The sequence below is a fragment of the Tachyglossus aculeatus genome, chromosome X4 (genome assembly GCF_015852505.1).
Source record: "Tachyglossus aculeatus isolate mTacAcu1 chromosome X4, mTacAcu1.pri, whole genome shotgun sequence".
Classification (NCBI taxonomy): Eukaryota; Metazoa; Chordata; class Mammalia; order Monotremata; family Tachyglossidae; genus Tachyglossus; species Tachyglossus aculeatus.
This window is the reverse complement of record NC_052098.1, coordinates 14793802-14820648: the sequence shown is the minus strand read 5'-3', so window position 1 is coordinate 14820648 and position 26847 is coordinate 14793802. Positions and strand designations below refer to the sequence as shown.

General features: G+C 44.0%; 1 protein-coding gene across 4 annotated transcripts in view; it reads right to left on the bottom strand.

Annotated features, from left to right (window-relative positions):
- The window catches only part of KANK1 (KN motif and ankyrin repeat domains 1), a 201327-nt gene extending 174878 nt beyond the window's left edge, over positions 1-26449 (bottom strand). For 2 of the 4 annotated variants that reach the window (XM_038769438.1, XM_038769434.1), the window contains exon 1: positions 26333-26449. The gene's annotated coding sequence lies outside the window, so the exon portion shown is untranslated. The remainder of the gene's footprint in view (positions 1-26332) is intronic. The other 2 variants (XM_038769437.1, XM_038769435.1) reach the window with 2 other exon arrangements.
- Positions 26450-26847: the final 398 nt, after the last annotated feature.

Below are 26847 nucleotides of genomic sequence, written 5' to 3'. Positions count from 1 at the left end.
TTGTAGAAAAATGATCGGGCAGCAGAGTGAAGTATGGACTGGAGTGGGGAGAGATGGGAGGCAGGAAGGTCAGTGGAGGTTGCCCAGTCCCAACACCAGTTAGCCAGGGCGAAGAGACAGTGGCAGTGAGACGCTCCCTTAATTTAGAACTTCGGGAAGGCTGCGGATCTGATGACTGTTGGACTCTGAAAAGCCCTGAGTCATAAAGAGCCTGAAACTCTACTCCAGCCACAATGCCCCCTGTTGATCTTATAGTACTTACTTTTATCCTTGCCTCATGTTTTTCTGTTTTTAATGTTTCAGTGGCTAAGCTTATTATTTTAATTACTGGCTAAGTGCTTACTATGTGCCAAGCACTATAAACTATACTAAGCTCTGGGGTAGATACAAGATTGGCTCACAATACTATTCAAATAGTACCAAATGAATAAATTGGAAGTTTCAGGGTCTGCTTGGTATATTCAGAGTGCATTTTCTGCAAGTTGCCTGGACAAAGACTGCAATGGTTGAACAAAATGGTGGCAAGAAGAAAAAAAAAATCCCAGTACTGCCTTGGTCATCTTAAAAGATGTGGCTTCCAAGAGGAACTTTTTACTGATCTAAACTGGAATTAATAGATAGAATCCTGCTGAATTTACTACATATCATCCAGATCCTGAGATGAAAACAAGGATGAAGATAAAAACCTGAATCTACAATGCCTGGCACACAAATGAAAACTTAAAATGTTCACACAACCCTAACTTGTGATGTACAGATAGAGCCTAATTTTTCCAGCATCCATTTTATCCCTCAGACTCCTTTCTGATCACCATGCAAGTGCTTTGCATCAAATGCAAGAAAGCCAGAAATCACTCAGGCATCAAGAACGTTAGCACCTCTGGTTAACAAACACAACATTTACATTCAGGCCAAACTTGTGGTTTGGCACAAAATTTCATTCATCACACCCATTTTTTGATCTTATGGCAAATCCACTGTGGGCAGGGAATGTGTCTATCAACTCATACTGTACTCTACCAAATGCTTAGAACAGTGCAATGCACACCATAAGCATTCAATAAATACAACTGATAGATATTGATTGAAAATGACAACTACATATGAGGACTCTGGAAACCAATCAGATGTCCCAATGTGTTCTGTATTCCTCAGTAGGCTGAACTTTTGAAGGCAGCATGGCCTAATAGAAAGAACATGGGCCTGGGTTCTAATCTTAGCTTTGCCACCTGTCTGCTGTGTGACCTTGGGCAAGTCACTTAACTTCTCTGTGCCTCAGTTACCTCATTTGTAAAATGGGGATTAAATCCTACTCCCACCTACTTAGACTGTGAGCCCCATGTGGGATAGGGTTTATGTCCAACCTGATTAACTTATATTTACCCCACTTAGAAAAGTATTTGTCACATGGTAACAAGTACAATAATAATAATTATTATTATTATTATTATTACTAGGAAATAGAAATGGCTAACTCACTCAAAGACGCTACTACACTGAGTCAACGCATAAAGGCTAGAGATCTATGCCCTCGCAAAAATCCACTATATGATGCATTCATGTAAAGAGTACTCTGCCACTCTGATGTATATAATAATAATAATGGCATTTGTTAAGCACTTACTATGTGCAAAGCACTGTTCTAAGCTCTGGGGGGGATACAAGGTGATTAGGTTGTCTCACATGGGGCTCACAGTCTTCATCCCCATTTTACAGATGAGGTACCTGAGGCTCAGAGAAGTTAAGCGACTTGCTCAAAGTCACACAGCAGACATGTGGCAGAGGCAGGATTAGAACCCATGACCTCTGATTCCCAAGCCCGGGCCCTTTCCGCTGAGCCAGGCTGTTCTGTGCCCATCACTGTTTTTTAATCTCTCTCTTGACCTCCTGGTAAATCCCAAAGCTACTGCTCATGGAGACCAACCCTTATATTGTATTCTCCCAAGTGCTTAGTACAGTGTTTTGCACACAGTAAGCACTCAATAAATATGGCTGGATTGCATTCACACCCTACTCTCATCTCTCTACCCTACCCTGCCTTTTTGCATCATATATGCACTTGAATCTATACCCATTAAGCCCTTTAAATACTCATCCCACCCCCTCAGCACTTGGGTACATATCCTTATACTTTATTGTTTCCCCTACCTCTATTTTAATATCTGTCTCCCCAACTAGACCATAAGCTCCTTAAGGGCAGAGATCGGGTCTACCAAGTCTACCAAATTGTCCTCTCCCAAGCACTTAGTCCAGTGCTCTGCACATAGTAAGTGCTCAATAAATCCCACCAATTAACCAATTGATTGATAGGGATGATAATAATAATAATAATGATAGCATTTATTAAGCACTTACTATGTGCAAAGCATTGTTCTAAGTGCTGGGGAGGTTACAAGGTGATCAGGTTGTCCCACAGGTGGCTCACAGTCTTGTACAGATGACGTAACTGAGGCGCAGAGAAGTTAAGTGACTTGTCCAAAGTCATACAGCTGACAAGTTGGGGAGTCGGAATTTGAACCCATGACTTCTGACTCCAAAGCCCGGGCTCTTTCCACTGAGCCATGCTGCTTCTCCATGAGAAGAGCCTTTGGCCTAGCTCAGCAAGAGTGAGACACCAGATTCCAAGGCCAGTCTGGGGAGCCAAAGCCTGCCAGGAGAAGGCAGAGAATCAAGCCATTTCCAGCTCCAAGAGGTGAGGGGGGCTAGCTATGGTTGTTTGCACCCCATCCCCCATGGAACAGAGAATTCACAACTTTCATTTATATGCAGTGAGGAGGAATGACCCATGCATCCTCCCACTTCCAAGGCCCTGTTTGAGGCTGTGTTTCACCAGGATTTTCAGTTTGTGGGTGCCCCGTTTCAGCTCACTATACAGTAGGTTGCTTGGTTATCCTATCATTCATTAACCTTACATGCCCAGTCTTGCAAAAATAGGGGGAGATGAGCCCTGCTGGTGAAGTGACTGCATTCCATGATTGCATTATCGGGCAACCCTGTTTTGCCATTTGATGTTGAGCATAGCTGAGGAAACTGATCAATAAAACCAGGTGAGACTTCTACACAGCACCCACATCTCACAAACATTTAGAAAGGAAGCATAACTTGGGAGGGAGAGTACAACACAATGGATAAAGCATTGACCTGGGAAGTCAGGAATATAGCTTCAGATCTGGCACCAACTGTGGGTCCTCAAAGAAGTTGCATGACTTCTCTACCATAGTAGTAATAGTAGTTAGCATACATACAACCCACATATTTAATGTTACCAAATCCTGTAGGTTCTACCTTCACAATATCACTAAAATTCACCCTTTTCTCTCCATCCAAATTAATGGCATTTATTGAGTGTTTATTGTTTGCAGAGCATTGTACTAGGCACTTGGGAGAGTACAATATAACAGAAATGGTACACACATTCCCTGCCCACAAGGAGCTTACAGTCTAGAGGGGGACAACTGCTATTATGCTGATCCATGCACTTATTCTATCCCACTTTGACTACTGCACCAACTGCTTCTATTACCTCTCCCCACTGCAGTTCAATCATATCTGAGTGCTTACTGTGTGCAGAGTACTGTACTAAGAGCTTGGGAGAGTAATAGTAATAATGATGGTATTTGTTAAACGCTATGTGCCAGACACTATACTAAGCACTGGGGTAGACAGAAGATAATCAGGTTGGACACAGTCCTTATCCCACAGGGCGCTCACAGTATTAATCCCCATTTTACAGATGAAGAAACTGAGGCACAGAGAAGTTAAATGACTTGCCCAAGGTCACAGAGCAGACACATGGTGGAGCCGGGATTAAAACCCAGGTCCTCTGATTCCCAGGCCCATGCTCTTTCCACTGACTTGGGCTAGTCACTTCACTTCTCTGTGCCTCAGTTCCCTCATCTGCCAAGTGGGGATTCAATACCTGCTCTCCCTCCTACTTAAGACTGTGAGTCCCATGTGGAACCTCTTGGATCTTGTATCTATCTTATTACAGTGTTTGGCACATAACAGGTGCATAACAAATACCACAACTATTATTATTAGCCTCTCATGAATCTTAGCTGTGAGGTCACCAATGACTTTAGAAAATTTGACCTTGGGAGAACAAAGTAGGGTGAAAACTTGATTGTGGTGGGTCAAGAAGAGAGTTGATGGAGAGGAAGTATAGGCAGCAGGTGCCTGTGTAAGGACAGACTGAAGATTTTGGGTAGGGACCGTCTCTATGTGTTGCCAACTTGTACTTCCCAAGCTTAGTACAGTGCTCTGCACATAGCAGGCACTCAATAAATATGACATTGATTAGGATGGAAAAATAAACCTGACTTCTGTCCTCCCTTCTTTTTTCCCCCTGCACGCGCGCGCGCACACACACACACACACACACACACACACACACACGGCTGCTTTAAAAATGCTTTAAACTGGAGTGACATTGTAGTATCCTACACAGAGGGCCAAATTCCAGTTAGCAGTCTACCATTCAGAGGGCAGGTAAAGAGTCCATTACTATGCAGGCTGAGCAATCGGGACATTTCAAGGGCATACTTCAATTCTGCTAAAGTCAGTCTCATCTTTGTACAACAACCACTTTGCTTATAAAAAGCACCAAATTCTCAGCACAAACGCCCAGCCTCCGCCTCACTAATTCAACTCGTGTGCTTCCTGACCTAAAAAAAGCAAACTGTCCTGAAAGCATAATGCTGCTTTCAAACAGAGGGGAAAAGTATCAAGAGTCTTTCTTCTGTGAATCACACTGCTTTGGTTTCATAAGCTTCACAAGTGTACATTTCTGCATTACATTTTCTGAATTTCTATTGATGTGAGCCAGGAAGGTCTGAAAGCTCATTCTTCTCACTCCCACAGTCAGTGTACTAGCTACTGGACTCCCTGATTTTTAAGCCACCCAATCTAGGCAGATATCAAAATACAAATAAATGCACTTCGTGATCACTGCTTATTTCAGGAAGGAACCATTCTTTTCTCCCCTCCTCTGCCACTAGATCCTGTGGGAGTTCTGACCAAGTGTAATTTATCTCCAGGTTGGATAAATGGAAAGGATATGGAAACTTCTACTTGATTCAAACTACACTGCTGCAATCCCAGGGATATGCCGGCTACTGAAATCTGAAGTTTACTGGGGCTGCTCTAGGGCACTGCAGTCAAGTCAGTTCCAAGTGATTTTATGGTTTGTTTAATACACAAAAGGAATGGGAGGAATAGCTTGGGGACAATTTGATAATGAAGCCAACTAGTGAAAACAAACTTGAGCATGCATGCATACTCGACCTCTGAATCTGGCTCATTCTGCCTTTCACCCCCTTCCCCGACCCCCACCAGTTTGAACTGCAAACTTAAAATCGTTGAACCTAGTTTTGCTTGGCAGGGAGAAAAACAACTTGCCTGCCACTGATTTCTTTTCTGCCCTCTTCCTCTTTTGAGGGTTAGACAAATGACGCTGATGTAGTGTTAAGTTTTTCAGTCCAAAATTCAACTAGCGTGAGATTTGATATGATTGAGGGCAGGGAAGAGAGGGGAAAAAATGTGATATTTCACTGTTGGTTTTCTAGAATCCCTACACCATTCAGTTTCTACTGGAAACAATGCTCTATCACTGATAGTGTCCAGAATTCAGAATATACCCTGCGACTAGGTGTTAACTGAAGGGGACATGCCTAAGACATCCTTGACATTTAATGAATTTTGCTTACAAAAGTTAGGGATTGTGTGGCCAACCAACCTTTGTACAGGCCATATGCACTGAAGAGTTAACACACTCTACTTTGCCCCTGATCAGCAATAAACACCATCTTCAAAGCAATGCAAATAGTGCCTGCTTACCGAAAGGTTCTCCATCAAGCAGGAACAAAACACCCCATGTTTCAGAAAAATTCCTTTCTAGCAAGAGAGCTGTATAAGGTTCCCCATTATCTGCAGTAAGTCACCCAAAGTTCCCAGACAAGCCACCTGCTTCTTGCAGCTGTGTACATAGCATTTACTGCATCACCATAGCTAGCTTCACTCTTTGGCAAAAAGATAAGGGTTCAGTTGATCGTCTACCTGAAGGAGATCCCCAGAGGGCCAGCAAGGTAGAAGCAACTTTCTTAAAAAAAAAAAACTCACTGTTTCACAAAGTTCTAGGTGTTACAAACCAAGTAATTTTAAAAGCATGCAGTGAAGATCTTCCAGCAATCTGCTGCCCAGAATTCCCAGTAAAGTACAATTAGGGGGAAAAAAATAATTGGGTTAAAATATATTTTGTTCAAGTACACACACACACACACACACACACACACACCCACCCACCCCCCCCCTTCCAAACTGAATGGCATGTCCTTTCACACACACACAAAACTACTCAGTTACAAACATTCCACACTCCCTTCTTCCTCCACCACTTCAGCACACCACTGTACTCAACTGCCCCACAGCACTTATGTGCATAACTTACATATCTGATTCTTTAAACACTAACTCTTGTTCCTATGCCCTTTTTCTTCTTCCTCATGTCTGTAAATTTTAGTGTCTGTCTTCCCCTGTAGGTTGAAAGCTCCTCGAGGGCAGGAATCTACTCTATTGTACTCTTCCAAGTGCTTAGTGCAGTGCTTCTCACAAAAATAGGTGCTCAAAACTGAAAATTCTTATTAGTAGTTCTTAGTAGTAGTAGTAATTATTCTTATTAGTAGTTAGTTACTACTATCATCATCGATGGAATTTGTTGAGCACTTACTATGTGCAGAGCACCGTTTAAGTGCTTAGTAGAGTACAACAGTCAGCTACCCTTCATAAAATTTATTCAATCGTATTTCTTGAGTGCTTACGGTGTGCACAGCACTGTACTAAGTGCTTGGGAAAGTACAATAATGCATTCTCTGCCAACAACGAGCTTACATTCTAGAGGGAAGAGATAGACAATATAAATAAATTACAGATATGGATATAAGTGCTGTGGGGCTGGGAGGGGGGAAGAAAAAGGGAGCAAGTCAAGGTGACGCAGAAGGGAGTGGGAGAGGAAGGGAAGGAAAGGGAGAGCCTAGTCTGGGAAGGCCTACTGGAGGAGATATGCTTTCAATAAGGCTTTGAAGAAGGGGGAGAGTAATTGTCTGTCAGATTTGAAGAGGGAGGATGCTCCTGGCCAGAGGCAGGATATGGGCCAGGGGTCAGTGGCAGACAGGCAATATGTTAAATGTGTGCTTCTAGTCCCACTATCTATGAAGTGACTAAATGCCCTCTGAATTGATGTCATTTCTGGTTTATGGATAGATTCAGAAGTTCTCCATTTGAAAGGAAATTCTAAAAGAAGTTCCAAAGCCAATGGAACATCCATTCATTTGTTTGGCAACTGACTAACTTAAGGAGCAGTATCAGCATGGCTTAGTGGAAAGAGCACGGGCTTGGGAGTCAGAGGTCATGGGTTCTAATCCCAGCTCTGCTACTTGTCAGCTGTGTGACTTTGGGTAAGTCACTTAACTTCTCTATGCCTCAGTTACCTCATCTGTAAAATGGGGATTAAGACTGTGAGCCCCACCTGGGACAACCTGATTACCCTGTATCTACCCCAGTGCTTAGAACAGTGCTTGGCACATAGTAAGCGCTTAACAAATACGATCATTATTATTATTATTATTATTATTATTATTAAAGCATACAGTATGGTAACATTTTTCCTAACAGCTCCCCTGCCTCCTGCAAAAAATACAAACACACACACACACACCACACCACCCAATTTTTGGTGTTTGTTGAACTCTTTCTTCAAAGAAATCACCATTTTTTGACAATATTTTGTAGACTGTGAAACATCCTGTTGTGTAGACCAGAGCCCACTAAACATGTCAAGATGTGTTAACACTGGTACAAGCACACAAAAAAGCCAAAACAGATGCATCTGAAAATTTGGCTGCAAAATATTGAATACACAGCCAACAGGTAATGGACTTTAAGGGAGGGAGAGGGGAAGGGGAAGCAATAGTTACAGGCTTTATCTCTTTAGTTCTTTGCAAGCTACTCCTTTTGGATGACTTTACACAGATCCTCATGTCAACTTGATAGAAGCCACTAGCTTGGACATTTAGTGGTCAATATCAATAATATACTCAAGTTAGGTAAAATTAGGTAAGAGAATTTCCCCAAACTACAAGTTAAACAGCTCTGTTCTGGCCAAGTCTCTTGGGCCATTTAAATCACAACACAGTTCACAAAACCTCAGGTATGAAAGAAATCCAGGAGGAAAAATGGGCAGGAATGCAAATGCTTTATACATTGAAGAAAAGAAACCTCTTCAAAACTTCAGCTTTGCTAGATAAGCCCAAAATTGTCATTTACTAAAAGTAGTTGTGTTTAATCAAAAGGTTCATCCCCGCTGAAGGATTCAGGTATTTGTTCTTTTTGTTACTCTGGAACAAATGGAGTTTTGACTAGTGAGGATATTAGCTGCAACTCAGTAATCTTCTGAAACATTAAATACTATGGTTCCCTGTGACCTAGAGTGTTGTAATTTATTTTGGCAATGTCAATGCACTTTAGATACTCTTTTCAAACATAGATAATGAATGTACACTATAAACATGTTGCTACAGTCATGTTAATTCATGCCATTAAAATTTTAAAAGTCCCAACTATTCAGAAGGTGGATGGACCCCTTGAACATCATGGATTTGAAAGGCGGGGAGCATACCCAAGGAGTAATTTCTAGATCAAAGACCTTTATGGCCATTAAGCTAACAAATTGTGTGTTGCCACACACACAAATTTACTGCAGAAGTTTTCACATCACGTTTATAGCTATAAACACAATACTACTAATAGTTATGGTACTTGTTAAGCACTGTGCCAAGCACTGTACTTAGAACTAGGGTAGATACAAGATAATCACATTGGAGAGAGTCTGTCCACATGGGGCTCCCAGTCTAAGTAGGAGTAGGATTTAGTTCCCATTTTGCAGATGAGAAAAGCGGCACAGAAGTTCAGAGACTTACCCAAGGTCATACGGCAGTCGAGTGGCAGAGCTGGGATTAGAACCCAGGTCCTCTGACTCCCAGGCCCGTGCTCTTTTCCACTAGGACATGCTGCAAAATAGGCGGGCAATCTTTAAGCTCATTTTTGAGTTAGGCTGAAAGCATAACTTCTCTGAATCAACAGATAATAGCAATATTACTCATTTACAAAATGATTGAGAACACAGTTCTGGGTAATTTAGGAAAAAAAGGAGTGGGAATACAGTAATAATAATAATAATAATAATAATAATGGTATTTGTTAAGCGCTTACTATGTGCAAGGCACTGTTCTAAGCACTGGGGAGGATACAAGGTGATCAGGTTGTCCCACTGGGGGCTCACAGTCTTAATCCCCATTTTACAGATGAGGTAACTGAGGCCCCGAGAAGTTAAGTGACTTGCCCAAAGTCACACAGCTGACAAGTGGCCAAGGCAGGATTTGAACCCATGACCTAACTCCTAAGCTGGGGCTCTTTCCACTGAGCCATGCTGCTTATCTGATCTTGGTTCCAGAATAGAATGGCCCCTGACAACCCTTGTGAATACTGGACAAGGAGAAACATGTGACATCACATGCTAACCCTGGGCACACAAGGCAATGTGATGAAGGTACACATGCCATTTTGTGGGAGTACGCCAAATTCGCCTAATACTGGGGCATTTCTTGACAGTTGTGGTGGGGGAGGAGAAGCAGCCCTGTCGACTACAGAGCTTTCAAATCATGCTCCCAGGTCTGAGAAAACACAGGCACTGCATCAGAGAAGCAGAAATCACAACGGCGGGAGGCTGGGACCTTAAAAAAAATTGAAGCTATCGGACAAAAATCATTCAGGCCCAGATCGGTACTGGATGAGGACACACCTGCATAAAGCCGAACTATTATAGAACCAGATTTCTGGCCAGCTTATTCAAGCACCAGTCCCCACATTGATAAAATCACTCATATGAGAAAAGTGATTAAAATTGATGCTTCACATAAGACACAGTTTCCAGGAACCAGCTGTGTGCTAAATCTGAGGGTTGCCAATACTGAGAGACAGAGCAACTACTACACCTTTAAAAAAAAAGTCACTAGTATAATCACACATGGAAAAGCTATTTCTAGGTTGATACACAAGTATCTGGAAACTTTTCTTTGTGGCACTCTCTGCATAAGCATTCTAGAACACTTTGAAAAGGGATATTTTGAGATGAATTTCAGTGCTATGAAAATACATTGCTACCTTTTCTTTGCAATTTTCACCTTACAAAAGGTGTCTTGAGGGAAAACAAGGATTCTTTTTTCCTCCTGACCTTTAGAAGACCCTGATGAGAACAATGGTAGACTAGAAGACAAGGTTCAACAGCTCACTTCTACAGCAGTGCAATTAATCTCTAGCTGGTGTGCAGGACTGTACAAGAATCAAGCAGACGAGGGACACCAGTGCTCTATTGGAAAGACCAGAGAAGGAGCATGGCCTAGTGAAGAGAGCACAGCCTGAAAGCACATTCATGAAGAGACATTGACAAGATTTAGGTCCCACAGAGCCAGATTCAGATGTGCGTAAACAAACACAGCTTTTAGTTACATATCACTCAGAGTTACCAGAAGGAAGGCAAAACAAGAAAATAAAAAACAAAAAGCCAATTAACATATCCACCCAGACTAAGCCATGAAAACTATTTTGAGTTTACTTGGGAGATGAGGTTTCAAACAGCAATGTTAAATAAGGACTCCAAAAGTTAAAACAAAATAAATCCTGAAATTGGAACTTCCACAGAGAGAACAATTTAACTACTAAGGTGCAACTGGGGAAAAAAAGAAAAACTAGCACTATGGCTTTGGTGAATAAACCTTCAAACAGATGAAGGTAAAAAAAATTAATAGCTATTTGAAATAAATCCAAGTTGAGTGACACTCTAGGTTTTGGGAGAAAAGAAGGCTGGGTGGTGGGGGTGGGGAGTGGAGAAAGAGAAAGAAATATACTGTAAGTGCACATGGGCCAGGACAGGGTTTTCTATTTTCACTTTATAGTCCAACCCCATAACAGTCCTGGGGAAAGTCCTGGAGGCCTTCCCAGACTGAGCCCCTTCCTTCCTCTCCCCCTCGTCCCCCTCTCCATCCCCGCATCTTACCTCCTTCCCTTCCCCACAGCACCTGTATATATGTATATATGCTTGTACATATTTATTACTCTATTTATTTATTTTACCTGTACATATCTATTCTATTTATTTTATTTTGTTAGAATGTTTGGTTTTGTCCTCTGTCTCCCTCTTTTAGACCGTGAGCCCACTGTTGGGTAGGGACTGTCTCTATATGTTGCCAACTTGTACTTCCCAAGCGCTTAGTACAGTGCTCTGCACACAGTAAGCGCTCAATAAATACGATTGATTGATTGATTGAAAGAGGGAAGGACGACACAAAAAACTAAGATGACTTGGGGGTCTTGCTTTAGGTGGGATGGTTATGCTTGAGGTTCAGGACAGTTTGGGGGCAAGACTCATTAATAGTCCTACTGTAGGCTAAAGAGGTAGGAAAGATTCCCTTAACTCTATGGAGATGGCAGCAATTGCAGCTAGTTTCCATCTCCATCCTACTGATATTACTGAATTGGCCTTTCAGGTAAAATGATTGCTATTCATGGGGCTGACAGTCTAAGTAGGAGGGAGAACAAATACTGAATTCCCATATTATCATTTTATCAAACAAAAACTCCTCACTATTGGCTTCAAAGCTCTCCATCACCTTGCCCCTTCTTACCTCAACTCCCTGCTCTCCTCATTCATTCAATGATTTATTGAGCACTTACTGTGTGCAGAGAACTGTACTAAGCACTTGGACAGTACAATTCAGCAACAGAGACAATCCTTACCCAACAGCAGGCTCACAGCCTAGAAGGGGGAGACAGCAAAACAAGTAGACAGGTGTCAATACCATCAAAACAGAATCATAGATACACATCATTAATAGAGTAATAAATATGTGCAAATATACACAAGTGCTGTGGGGAGGAGAAGGAGGTAGGGGAGGGGAAGGAGGTAGGGCAGAGGGAGGGAGTGGGGGCGATGGTGAGGGGAGGAGGAGCAGAGGAAAAAGGGGGGGCTCAGTCTGGGAAGGCCTCCTGGAGGAGGTGATCTCTCAGTAGGGCTTTGAAGGGAGGAAGAGGGCTAGTTTGGCGGATGTGTGGAGGGAGGGTATTCCAGGCCAGGGGTCGACGGTGGGACAGGTGAGAACAAGGCCCAGTGAGGAGGTTAGCGGCAGCAGAGGAGCAAAGTGTGCAGGCTGGGCTGTAGAAGGAGAGAAGGGGGGTGAGGTAGGAGGGGGCAAGGTGATGGAGAGCCCTGAAGCCGAGAGTGAGGAGTTTTTGCTTGATTCGAAGGTTGACAGGCAACACACTGGAGATTTTTGAGGAGGGGAGTGACATGCCCAGAGCGTTTCTGTACAAAGATAATCCAGGCAGCAAAGTATAGACTGAAGTGGGGAGAAACAGGAGGATGGGAGATCAGAGAGGAGGGTGATGCAGTAATCCAGTTGGGATAGGATGAGAGATTGAACCAGCAAGGTAGCAGTTTGGATGGAGAGGAAAGGGCGGATCTTGGTGATGTTGTGGAGGTGAGACTGGCAGGTTTTGGTGACGGACTGGATGTGTGGGGTGAATTAGCAGAGTCAAGGATGACACCAAGGTTGCGGGCTTGTGAGACGGGAAGGATGATAGTGCCATCTACAGTGATGGGAAAGTCAGGGAGAGGACAGGGTTTGGGAGGGAAGATAAGGAGCTCAGTCTTGGGTGTGTTGAGTTTTAGGTGATGGGCAGACATCCAGATGGAGATGTCCTGAAGGCAGGAGGAGATACGAGTCTGGAGGGAGGGAGAGAGAACCAGTGAGGAGATGTAGATTTGGGTGTCATCAGCGTAGAGATGGTAGTTGAAGCAGTGAAGCTGTGGGAGCGAATGAGTTCACCAAGGGAGTGAGTATAGATGGAGAACAGAAGGGGACCAGTAACTGACCCTTGAGGAACCCCTACAGTAAGGGCATGGGAGAGGGAGGAGGAACCTGCGAAGGAGACTGAGAATGAATGGCCAGAGAGACAGAGGAGAATGAGGAGAGGACGAAGTCCATGAAGCCTCCTACATCCCAGCCCGCACACTCTGCTCCTCTGGGGCTAACGATCTCACTGTGCCTCGATCTCGCCTGTCCTGCCCGTCGACCCCTGACCCACATCCTACCTCTGGCCTGGAACGCCCTCCCTCCTCAAATCCACCAATCACTCTTCTCCCCTGCAAAGCCCTACTGAAGACTCACCTCCTCCAAGAGGCCTTCCCAAACTAAGCCCCCCTTTTCCTCAGTTCCCCCTCCATTCCACATCACCTCAACTTGCTCCCTTTTGATCTTCCTCTCCTCCCCACCCCACAACACTTATGTAAACATCTATACTTCTATTTATTTATATTGATGCCTGTTTTACTTGTTTTGATGTCTGTCTTCCCCCTTCCAGACTGTAAGCCCAGTGTGGGCAGAGATTGTCTCTATTGCTGAATTGTACTTTCCAAGTGCTTACTTAGTACAGTGCTCTGCACATAGTAAGCACTCAAATATGATTGAATGAATTTTACAGATGAGGAAACGGAGGCACAGAGAAGTGACTTGCCCAAGATTACACAATAAGTGGCAGAGTCAAGATTGGAACTCAGGTCTACTACCTCCTAGGTTTATGCTCTTCCCACTAGGCCCACACTCCAGGTGCACTGGAAACTCCCATCCTTGGATGGGACAGTATGAGTGGCCAAGTGGCTAGGAGGCCATGACTACTCACCACCTACCCCTGCCATTGCCACCTGCCCTCACTATCTGCTCTCCACTGCTACCCTCAGCCACCTGCCTGGGGGTGGTGAGGGTTGGCAAGTGGCAGCAGTCACGTGGCACCCTGACAAACAGAAACATTAAGTCTGGGAGGCATTGATAGGCTTTTCCCACACCCACCTCTCTAGCTCTCTCCTTCCCATTCTGCCCCTTGCTTTCCCCTTTCCCTCCCTCTGACCCTCACTCCTTTCAAATCCAGCTGATATCCTGTCAAACGACCTTAGTCAATCAATAGTATTTGTTCAACAGGTTCTCTGTACTAAGCACTTGGGAAAGGGGAATAGAGTTAGTAGACTTGATTCTTGCCCTCAAGGAGCTTATAAATCTAGCAGGGGAGCTAGTCACTAAAATGAAACCCAGCTGGGCCTTTTGGGACCAGCCTTTTTCAGCATAAAGGCTTGGACCCCCAAGTTGAGCTAAACCTATGCTGGATTCTACATCACTCTGCAAGCAGCTATTTAGGGATATGGTCACTGTATCCCATCTCTTTTTAGCAACGCACATAATAAGAGATTTAAAATGGAATGGATTTGCTAAAAGTATTTCCAAATTGCTTGCCCTTGGTAGCCTTAAGTGGAGGCTCACACACTGACAAGCTACTCACAAAATTCAATTAAGAAGATGTATTAATCCCAAACAACCCCACATCACCCACGCAAAGTGATATGGAAAGAATCCAGACCAAATGTTGTGGTCAAACATAACACCTCTCCAACTTCTCAAGAGACTCTACATGTCTCCCAGGGGAGTTAGAGGAAAACAAGTGCTATCATTATAATTTGCTTATAGATTCTCTTCTATCCCCAAAGAGCTAGATGTATTTAATACTTCTGGTATAGCAATTAATTTCAATCTTTTAGGGTTTCTTTTCTGAAACAACTTCAAATTGTCTTAATTTGATATTACATCAATATCAGTGATGCTGAAGTGGCTGATGTGGGGACATAATAATGAGCACTTACTGTGTACAGATTACTGTACTAAGCACTTGGGAAAGTGCAATCTAACAGACACATTCCCTGTCCAGTGATATGGGGAGATTAGAGTTTAAATTGGGGAAGGCCCCCTGGAGATGTAATTTAACACAAATTACTTCATTTGAAGCAAGGAACACAAAATTAGAACATTCTTTTCTAATATCAAATGTCTGCAAGCTATAACAGTTTGAGTCCTGAGACTTCTACCCTTTCCAAGTACTACTGAATCTCTCTTCTCCCCACAACTCCCATTTCAACATTTCAGTTCTATCCAAGCATTTGGGTACTCCTCCCCCAACTCAGAACTCGTGTACATATCTTTATACCTTATTCCTTTCTCCTAACTAGATTTTAGTAGTAGCAGCAGCATTAAGTGTCCACTAGGTGTTGTGCACGGAACAAGGCATTTGGAAAGCACAAAATAATGAAGTGACAAGTTCCCTGCCCACAAAGAGCTGACACCCTAATAGGGAATACATATATAAAGAAAATTTACTATTCAAACTATTCAATCAGTGCTAAGGAGGATGTGAGTAAATTCACAGTGCTAGAGTTTGCTGGGGGGATGATATGGCTCAAGATGCTGGGAAATTAATTGGGGAAAGCTTGTTGGAGGAGGTAGGATTTGAATGAGAGACGAAAGAGATGGATCCAAGCGGGGAAATCATATTTATTAAGCGCTGTATGTAGAACACTGTAAGTGCTTGGAAAAGTACAATATGACAGGTTGGTAAACATATTCCCTGCCCACAAAGGGCTTACACTCTAGAAGGGGAGATAGATATTAATATAAATTACATGTATGGTATGTACATAAGTGTTATGGGGCTGAGGGTATTCATTTTGATGCTACTGATGCTTGTCTACTTGCTTTTGTTGTCTGTCTCTCCCTTCTAGACTGTGAGCCTGTTGTTGGGTAGGGATTGTCACTGCTGAATTGTACTTTCCAAGTGCTTAGTACAGTGCTCTGCACACAGTAAGCGCTCAATAAATACAATTGAATGAGTGAATGAAATGACTGAATAAAGGATGCAAATCCAAGTGCATTGGTGACGCTGAGGGGAGAGCGAACAAGGGAAATGAAGGCTCGGTCAGGGAAGGCCTCTTGGAGGAGATGAACAGAGTGAGCACAAGGGGACAGAGGCAGGACAATTGATAGTGAGGTACAGGAAGAATGTTGGCCTGGGAGGAATGAAGACAGCAAGTTGGAGAAGAGTGGATAAAGAGAGAAAAAAGGTAAGATAGGGCAAGATGGTGGAAATGCTTGAATAGTTTTTGTTTGACGAGAAGAGACACAGGGAACTAGTGGAGGAGTCCAACAAGCCCACTAGTAAAGGGGATGGGCTAGAAGCTTCAGGTTGCTGCCATCCAGGTCTTCAAGAGTCCAGTCACAATCAAAGCTTCCCCATGTTCAAAAATCTGAAGAGACTGTGTGCTGCCACAGCTCAAATCCCCCACAGTTCAGCACGCACAGAGCATTTTGGGAGCAGGAGTCCCAGGTAGTACATTGGGAAGGCAGCAGAAGCAGGGGTTCCCAGTGGTTTCACTCAGTCTGATCTACTACCTCTATTGTATTTTCCCAAGCACTTAGTACAGTGCTCTGCACACAGTAGGAGCTTTATAAATGTGATTAAATGGTATGGAAACAATGAATCCAAAATTCTCTTATTAAAATTCAGGAAATTTACCATTTTTGTTTTCCCTATTTAAGATACCAGGTCATCATCCTGAGCAGATGAAAAGGATGGAGAAAACATGCCAGCAACTCTGATTTTCTTTTAAACACCTGTTTGGATCACTAGACAGAAAATGACCTTTAACTCTCTCTCTCCCTCTCTCTCTCTCTCTCTCACACACACACACACACACACAAAAAAAAAAAAAAACAAAACACACACACCCCTCCTTAAGACTGATCCTATTTGAGTACAGTATTTCCTCTCCCTATCAAATGTTAAGATGTGAAATTTGCTTCACTACAATGATACCCAATGTCTAATTTTCACTTTAAGGTGCTCTTAAAGTAACTGCGAATTTTTTCCCAATTAGTTTTGATGAAGCTCTCACACAAGAAAAAGGTCTATAAAACCATGCTGCTAAGAGAACCCTGAATTTTACACCTCCTCTCAAACACAGCGTGAGAAGCAGTATCGCATAGTGGCTGGGGGGGGGGGGGGGGGGGGGGGCCGCACAGGCCTGGGAGCCAGAAGGTCATGGGTTCTAATCCCGGTTCCACCACTTGTCTGCTGACCTTGGGCAAGTCACTTCCCTTCTCTGTGCCTGTTACCTCATCTGTAAAATGGGGTTGGAGACTGTGAGCCCCATGAGGGACTGTGTCCAACACGATTTGCTCGTACCCACCCCAGCGCTTAGTACAGTGCCGGGCACATAGTGAGCGCTTAACAGATACCATAATTATCCAGCACTTAGTACAGTTTCTGGCACATAGTGAGCGCTTAACAAATACCATAATTATGATAAATCCAGTCCTCAGGCAGGAGTCATTCATTCAATCGTATTGAGCGCTTACTGTGTGCACAGCACTGTACTAAGCTCTTGGGAAGTACAAGTTGGCAACATATAGAGACGGTCCCTACCCAACAATGGGCTCACAGTCTAGAAGGGGGAGACAGACAACAAAACAAAACATGTGGACAGGTGTCAAGTCATCAGAACAAATATAATTAAAGCTAAATGGAGTTGGGGACCAGAAAGTGGGTGGTGAAGCATTCACCTGAATCTGCCCAACAAAAGCAGAGTTCACCATAAGCCAGTGTTGTTTCTGCCCAAGCGGCAATGGTGCTAGACCTGGAGTTGGCACAACTCCAGAGGCCCAAGAACTAGGCGCTCTCTGACCCGGGGCAGCCACAGCCATCCATCCCCTGTCTTCTCTCCCAGTCCATTTCTCCCTTATTTGACCCTTCCTATCAACTGAGATATGTGCACCTCTGTCAGACTTGTTTCTGAAATGTGTGTCCAAACATAAATTGTGGTATTTGTTAAAGGATTTCTTTGTGCCAAGCACTGTCCTACGCACTGGGGTAGATATAACACAGCCCCGTCCTATATAGGGGTCACAATCTGAGGGAGAATAGATATTGAATCCCCCTTTTACAGATGAGGAAACTGAGGCACAGAGAAGTGACTTGCCCTAGGTCACACAGCAGGCAAGTGGCAGAGCCAGGATCAGAACCCAGGTCCTCTGACTCCGAGACACATGCTCTTTCCACTACACTATCCGCTTACCTGTGCCCCTTATTGATAACCATGCCCACTGCCCCTGCCAGTTGTTCCAGTCATTTAACTCTCTCCTCAAGCCCCCTCTGCCCCCTGGCCTCCCCCATCTCTTGCCCTTAATGACCTGGCTATCTACTTTATTGAGAAAATTGAAACTATCAGGTGTGATCTCCCCTGCTCCTCTCCAGACCCTCCCTCAACTCTCCCATCTTTCCCAGCAGTATCTCAAGAGGAGATCTTCTGCCTGCTCTCAAAATCCACCCCCTCCACCTGCACATCCAAACCCCTCACTCTGAACCTTATCAAAGCAAATATCCCCCCTCTTCTTCCCTGTCTGACCACCATCTTCAACCATTCACTCTCCAATGGCTTCTTTCCCATTGCTCTCAAGCAGCATGGCTCAGTGGAAAGAGCACGGGCTTGGGAGTCAGAGGCCATGGGTTCTAATCCTGGCTCCGCCGCTTGTCTGCTGTGTGACTTTGGGCAAGTCACTTCTCTGGGCCTCAGTTACCTCATCTGTAAAATGGGGATTAAGACTGTGAGGCCCATGTGGGACAACCTGATTACCTTGTATCCCTCCAGTGCTTAGAACAGTGCTTAGCACATAGTAAGCACTTAAAAACCATCATTATTATGCCCACTTCTCCCCAGCCTTAACAAAAAAAAAACACCTTCCTTGACCCCATGTCCCCCTCCACTTATTGCCCCATCTTCCTCCTACCATTTCTCTCCAAACTCCCTGAGTGAGTTGTCTACACCCACTGTCTCAAGTTCCTCTCCTCCAATTCTTTCCTAATGTAAATTTATTTACATTAAATGTCTGTCTCCCCCTCTAGACTGTAAGTTCATTGTGGGCAGGGAATGTCTCTTATATTGTACTCTCCCCCAGTCCTTAGTACAGTGCTCTGCACACAGTAATCCCTCAATAAATATGACTGACTGACCCCCTCCAATCTGGCTTCCATCATCTTCACTCCACTGTCCTCTCCTGTTTCTTCTCCTATCTTTCTGGCCACTCATTCTCAGTCTCTTTTGCTGGCTCCTGCTCTGCCTCCCATCCTCTAACTGTGGGACTCTCTCAAGGCTCAGCTTTGGATCCCCTTCTAGTCTCCATCTACACCCACTCCCTTGGAGAACTCATTCTTTCCCATGGTTTCAACTACCACCTCTATGAGGATGATTCCCAAATCTACAACTCCAGCTCTAATCCCTCTCCCTCTCTACAGTCTCACATTTCCTCCTGCCTTCAAGATATCTCTACTTGAATGTCCAACACCTCAAACTTAACATGTCCAAAACAGAATTCCTTATCTTCCCAACCAATGTCCTCCCCATGAGTTTCCCATCATGGTAGACAGCACCACCATCCTTCCTGTCTCACAAGCCCACAACCTTGGAGTTATCCTTGACTCTTCTCTCTTATCCAACACACATACTCAATCACTAAATCATGTCGATTCAACCTCCAGAACATTGCTAAAATACACCCGCTCCTCTCCAAATTGCTGCCATGTTAATCCAAGGATTTATCCTATCCCACCTTGATTACTGCAACAGTTTCCCTGCTGTCCTCTCTGCCTCCTGTCTCTCCCCACTCCAGTCCATACTTCACTCTACTGCCAGGATCATTTTTCTACAAAAACATCCAGTCCATTTTTCCCCACTCCTCAAGAACTTCCAGTGATTGTCCACCCACCTCTGCAAACAAACTCTTTACCATCGGTTTATCATCACCTCGCCCCCTTCTATCTCACTCTCTGCTCTCCTACTACAACCCAGCCCGTATATTTTGTTCCTTTAATGCCAACCTACTCACTGTACCTTGATCTTGCCAATCACGCCACCGACCTCTTGATCACACCCTGCCTCTGACCTGGAACCCCTTCCCTCTTCATATCCGATAGACAATTACTCTCGCCACCTTCAAGGCCTTATTGAAAGCATATCTCCTCCAAGAGGCCTTCCCTAAACCCTTATTTCCTCCTCCCCTCTACATTGCCTTGATTAGCTCCATTTACCGCCCACCCCCATCAGCCCCACAGCACTTATGTACATATCCATAATTTACTTATATTAATGTCTGTCTCGCCCTCTAGACTATTCTCCCACCTAGATTGTAACTTTGTTATTCATTCATTCAAAGCCCGCTGTTGGGTAAGGACTGTCTCTATATGTTGCCAACTTTTACTTCCCAAGTGCTTAGTACAGTGCTCTGCACACAGTAAGCGCTCAATAAATACGATTGAATGAATGAATTTATTGAGCACTTACGGTGTGCACAGCACTGTACTAAGCGATTGTGAAGTACAATTTTATATTTGTATATACAAATATATATTATATATTTGTACATATTTATTACTCTATTTTACTTGTACATATTTACTATTTTGTTACTGATGTGCATATAGCTATAATTCTATTTACTCTGACGGTTTTGACAACTGTCTACGTTTTGTTTTGCTGCCTGTCTCCCCCTTCTAGACTGTGAGTCCGTGATTGGGTAGGGACCATCTCTATATGTTGCCAACTGGTATTCATTCATTCCAGCGCTCAATAAATACAATTGAATGAATGAATGAATACAAGCTGGCAACATAAAGAGACAGTCCCTACCCAACCACGGGCTCACAGTCTAGAAGGGGGAGACAGACAACAAAACAAAAAACATGTAGACAGGTGTCAAAACCGTCAGAATAAATAGAATTATAGCTATATGCACATCAGTAACAAAATAGTAAATATGTACAAGAGTAACAAATCTGTACAAATATATACAAGTGATGTGGGGAGGGGAAGGAGGTAGGGCAAAGGGGGGGATGGGGAGGAGGAGGAGAGGGAAAGGGGGGCAGAGTCTGGGAAGGCCTCCTGGAGGAGGTGAGCTCTCAGTAGGGCTTTGAAGGGAGGAAGAGAGCTAGCTTGGCGGATGTGTGCAGGGAGGGCATTCCAGGCCAGGGGAAGGATGTGGGCTGGGGGTCGACGGCGGGACAGGTAAGAACGAGGCCCAGTGAGGAGGTTAGCAGCACAGGAGCGAAGGGTGCGGGCTGGGCTGTAGAAGAAGAGAAGGGAGGTGAGGTAGGAGGGGGCGAGGTGATGGAGAGCCTTGAAGCCAAGAGTGAGGAGTCTTTGCTTGATTCATTGGTTGACAGGCAACCACAGGAGATTTTCAAGGATGGGAGTGACATGCCCAGAGCGTTTCTGGCCAGGGAATTTGTTTATTTGTTATATCATACTCTCCCAAGCACAGAGTGTAGTGCTCTGCACACAGTAAGCGTTTAATACAATTGATTGAAAGAACTGAAGTATGGGGCAAGCAGACCCAAACTTTTGGGACTAAATATCTGTTATCCTAAATACCACCCTCATACGTATAATTTACAGTGTCTGGTGAACTCCTTGAAGGCAGGAATCATGTATGTTAATTCTACTGTACTCTTCCAAGTACTTAGAATAGTGCTCTGCACAGAGTAACTACTATCAACTGACCATATCACAGTAACTTTTTACTGGAGGAGAGAGGTTTTAAACTGGAACGCAATAGGGCTTATGAAAATACAGCCGAAGTTACCCATCCGAACAAACATTTTTGAAGTCATCTTCCTAAAAGACAGATCACTTGCTGGCACCTAAAGCTGGTTTCATCTTCAAACCCACAGTACATTTTTCAGGGCTTTAAAAACTGGCACCATATAATTCACATCTTTGACTCGCTTCTCTATATTTCACTCAAAAATTAAAAATACTCATTCAACTGACCCCTAGACTTCCTAAGATTTAATGCCACTGTGCAGGATATTATAAAGCTCATATGTCATTTTTCATGGGGGATGCCAAAAACTATAACTCCAAGGAAGTTTCAGTCCTTTCCTTTACAGTTATTAAAATGTCACAAGTAGTGGGAATATGGAGCTGATTCTAATAAAAAAGCCAAATAAGTTAACAAGCTACATGCCCTAGTGGAAAGAGCATGGGCCTGGGAGTCAGAAGGACCTGGGTTCTAATCCTGACTTCCACTTCTTGTCTGCTGTGACCTTGGGCAAGTTGCTTCACTTCTCTGTGCCTCAGTTTCCTTAACTGTAAAATGGGGATTAGAACTGTGAGTCCCATGCAGGACAGGTATTGTGTTCAACCTTATCATCTTGTACCTTCCCCAAAACTTACAGTGCCTGGCACATAGTAAGTGCTTAGCAAATACCACAATTATTATTATTATTATGACAAAGTTTTGAGGTTAAACTGCCCAGAGGCTTTTAAAAATGAACAGTTGGCAAGTTTCTCAGGTAGTTTACCTTTATCATATTCCTGAAATTTTTGCAATAAGCAAATTTTGTACTTAACATTTGATCTGGGTTCTAATCCCAGGTCTATCACTTGTCTGCTGTATGACCTTGGGTAAGTCCCTTCACTTTTCTGTGTCAGTTACCTGATCTATAAAATGGGAATTAAGACTGGGAGCACTACATGGGAGAGGGACTGTGTCCAACCTGATTATCTTCTGTCTACCCCAGCAGTTAGAACAGTGCCTGACATAGAGTTTACACTTAAATACCATTAAAAAAAATCCAACGTGAGTACCTTCAGTAATCACATTATTATTTCTCAGAATAAGGAGGTAAGGGAACAGTCATAATTTTTCCACAAAAATCCGTAAGACTTCAGCTATTGTCAGCAGGTGTCAATGTGTTCATTGCAGTTTTCACTCACTTCTCCAACCACCAAGCACAACATTAAAAAACTCTTCTTAATCTTTTAATCTAAGACATTCACTATAAATTAAAATGATACAGACCACTGGGAAATGGGAAACAAGATGTTGTAGGGGGAGGGGATTATAAAAATGAGTAGTACGGTATATTATATTGATGGTTAGAACTTCCACTAAGCCTCATTACTCAATTTCATTAACTAAATGGCTGAAAAAGCTCCTCCTCTCAGTTCCATTGCTCCTAAATGTGCTGACACTAGTGGATAGTGTACAATAACTCCCAATTAGCTGATTGCTTGGGAAATGAAAATGACATACAGACTGCTGCTCTTTGGACAGGTTTCCCTAGGAATAATAATTAAAAAAAATCCCCAAATCCTGCATCTGTTCTAAGATTCTTAATTAACAAATTTTCCAATTTATTTCCTATACCTATTGTTTAAGTGCACAATAAATACCAAGAAAGAAGCGACAAGTAGATACCCAAATTTAAAAAGTTAAGATGAGAAAAGACAGAGGGGATGATGTGCTAAATTATCTAATTGGATGATCTTATAATAGACCCAAGATGAAACAAGAGGCAGAATAACAATTTCTGACAGTACAAGGGTTCTATTAGTCATTTTTAAACCTACTTCATTCCAGTTCTAATCACAAAGAGTATATTGAGTACTGAAGCATCACCCAGTCCCAACAGTGTCAAATAACATCTATTGAGCTCGGCACTGTGTAGGTTCCACGAAGTTTCCAGAGTATACACATTCTAATGTAGATTAGCCCCTGTCCTTGGACAGTTTACAATCTAGTTTAACAAGGGCACAGGATTTAGGTTTAAATTGCCTATTCATTCAAAGCAAGGTGGGTTTTCTCTCCAGGGAAAGGAGAGATCACAGCGATAATGTTGCAAAGAAATCACCGAAGGTACAATCAAGAAAAAAAAAGTGGTACATTAGTTTTCTATAGGACTTCGTTTTGGAGAAGCCCTCGGTGGGGAGGGTGGGGAGGAGTTGCCTCATTTTACACCCTGGGAAATCGTGACACAGATAGTCAAGTGAATTACTTTGAATCACAAAGGCAGTGATGAAGCTAAATTCAGAACCCAAGTCCCTCGATTTCTCCCATCCATATTATATGGTAGTTTACATCGGGCCTGTTACTAACATACACTACAAGCCTTGAGAAGCAGTGTGGCTCAGTGGAAAGAGCACAGGCTTAGGAGTCAGAGATCATGGGTTCAAATTCCGGCTCCACCACTTGTCAATCAATTGTATTTATTGAGCGCTTACTGCGTACAGAGCACTGTACTAAGCGCTTTAGAAGTACAAGTTGGCAACATATACAAATGTTGTCAGCTGTGTGACTCTGGGCAAGTCATTTCACTTCTCTGTGCTTCAGTTACCTCATCTGTAAAATGGTGATTAAGACTGTGAGCCCCACGTGGGACAACCCTGATTACCTTGTATCCTCCCCAGCGCTTAGAACAGTGCTTTGCACATAGCACATGTGCTTTGCACATGGTATTAACAAATACCAACATTATTATTGTTATTATTATTATTATTGTTATGGACAAAGAATAAATAAGCACAGCATACACGGAGGGCGAAGGCTACCCACAAATTTGGAGGAATGTTATTTTGCACATGTAAACGTCGATTTTTAAAGCCAAGGTGTGTGTCCTTAGTCCTCGTATCATCCCACTCTTCTTCAACACGAGCAAGGCTGGTCTATCTTCAAGTCAGATCTATCTTCAAATCAGAATCTTCTCTCACCCATCTTTTCTAGGGTCAAAGTAGCGAGAAATCGCAGGAAACAAAAAAGTTCCAACTGACGGGGAGGACAATGATGCGCCTGCTGATGGTGAAATAATCCAACTTTCTTAGCAGTCTGTGTTTCTTTCCCTTTGGTTTATACAATGCCCCCTCACCCCCCCCCCCCCAAAAAAAGCTCCTCTCCGTTTTAATTCTGCTCTTTTCTTTGTAGCAAAGTGACTAATATTTTGTAAACCAAGCTGTAGCGATTATGGTTCTGGAATGGCAGGGGTGCTGAAGGCAGAGCACCCCCCACCCCTAAGGGAATAAAAACACAGTCCATATTTGCATATCTTTAGTACTCGGCAATTAACTCTCCAACTGGCAGCTTTTCCTTCCTCCAAAGAAATTTTAATCTACCAGGAGCACAGCCCAATCTAAATTATATTTACCAGCCTACGTCTCCCACCCTTTCAAAAAAGACATTTTTTTAAAAAGGAGATAAATTAAGATCCTTGCTCCTCCCCCTTTAGTACACTCGGTCAATGCCAACAGAAGATGGTTTCACAATAACCTTGGCGACTTGAACATGGGACATATACAGAGAGAACGGTAATTGAGAAATGTGCAAGAATGAAGTGACATCTAACACTGAAGGTCTAGTTACAAAATGGGGTTACAGGTCCCGGTACTGGGCGGAGGGATGGGGTAGAAAGAGGGAGAAAAAGAGAGCGGCGGAGAGCAAGAGGGAATGGGGGAAGGGTCCCCCTCACTGCGATGCGCTAAGGCACGTCCGGGCTTTCCTAATGATCTAACTTTATCCCAGCACCCTAAAGTCACTGAGAGCAAGCACTTGAACTACTAGGAGTTTAATGAAAACAAATAAAAACACCCAAAGAGTTCCCACAGACAACAATTATAGCCAGAAATAAACCTGAAGAATAATAATGTGTTTGTTTAAGCGCTATATGCTAAGCGCTGGGGTAGATACAGTACAGTGAAGAGAATGAAGGAGATGGGGGGCGGGGGGGGGGGTAGTAGAGATGAGCGCCTTGGGTTTGAGGGGGTTGATAAAGTATCAACCCGACAGCAAAAACGTTTTACCCTCATAGAATTTGAAGTTCCCTATCAACTAGATTCCCGACCTGGGGGAAATGAAGGTGGGAAGAACGGGTAAAGACAAGAAACACCATCTTTCCCGCTCCACGTCCTCCCTCGATCCCTTCTCCCTGGCTACTCCCCCCTATACTCCTCGAGGGCCGGGACGGTGTCTAACGACTCAGTTGTACTATACTGTCCGGAGCGTTTAGTACAGCGCTCTGCACACAGTAAACTCTCGATAAATACCATTGACTGACACTGCCATGTCAAATCAGAGGGAAAATCGAGGCAACTAACACTCGTATAAAAGGGTGGCATATCCCGAATTGGGTGTCCCCTCCGCCAAGGGAGGGGGCTCTGGACCCTATAATACGGGGCCCGATCCAGCAGAAAGTCCGCCCATCACACCTCTGGAGTTCATCTTATTTCGATGCGACCAGACTGCTCAAGCGGTCGACCACTCTACCCTGGACCTCCATCTCCCCCCCCCCCTCCCCCCTTTCATCACACACACACTCTCTCACGCACGCACCCGAAAGAACCGCGGAGCAAAAGTTGCAAACAGCAAAGGACAAGAGCCGCTCCTGTTCGGGCTCACTAACAGGCGCCGCTGCTTGAGTCGACAGGGATGAGTGAGGGGGAAAATCATTTTCGGGATCCCGTCCTGATTTCTGGGACGCCTCCCCTTCCCCAGTTTCTGCCCCGAGAACGCGTGCAAGTGCTTACCTCGGACCCTGGGCTCCTGGAGCAAGTCTCCGGGACGCAACCCCTTTCTGCCCAAGCGAAAGAAAGTGCAGCTGGCTCACTCACCTCTCTCCGCTTTATTGAACCTGCTGCCACGCCGGGACCCGTTGGGCACAGATGCTGCGCTGGGACTGAAGGGAAGGGGGCGGGCGGGCAGGAGAGGGAGGGAGGCGGAGTTTGTAAGGGTTTCCGAACGCCAGAATTAAACCCACGAAGAAACATGGGGCAGTCTCCCCACCACTGCCCCCTCCTCCAGCTCACACACACAAAACAGAAGAGAGTTTTCAATGCAGCGTGAAAACTACTTCGGCTGCATTTTTTCTTTCTGTCCACCCACACACATCTAGGAGAGAAGCTTCAGCCCCCGCGGGAAACTACAGCAACAAGAGACATTTCTTGGGCAACCCCTGGCTAGCTCCCTCCCTCCCTCTCTTCCCCAAAACTCCTTTCCTGCCTCTCTTTGTAGCGGCGATTCAACCACTAAACTGGCTGCACTG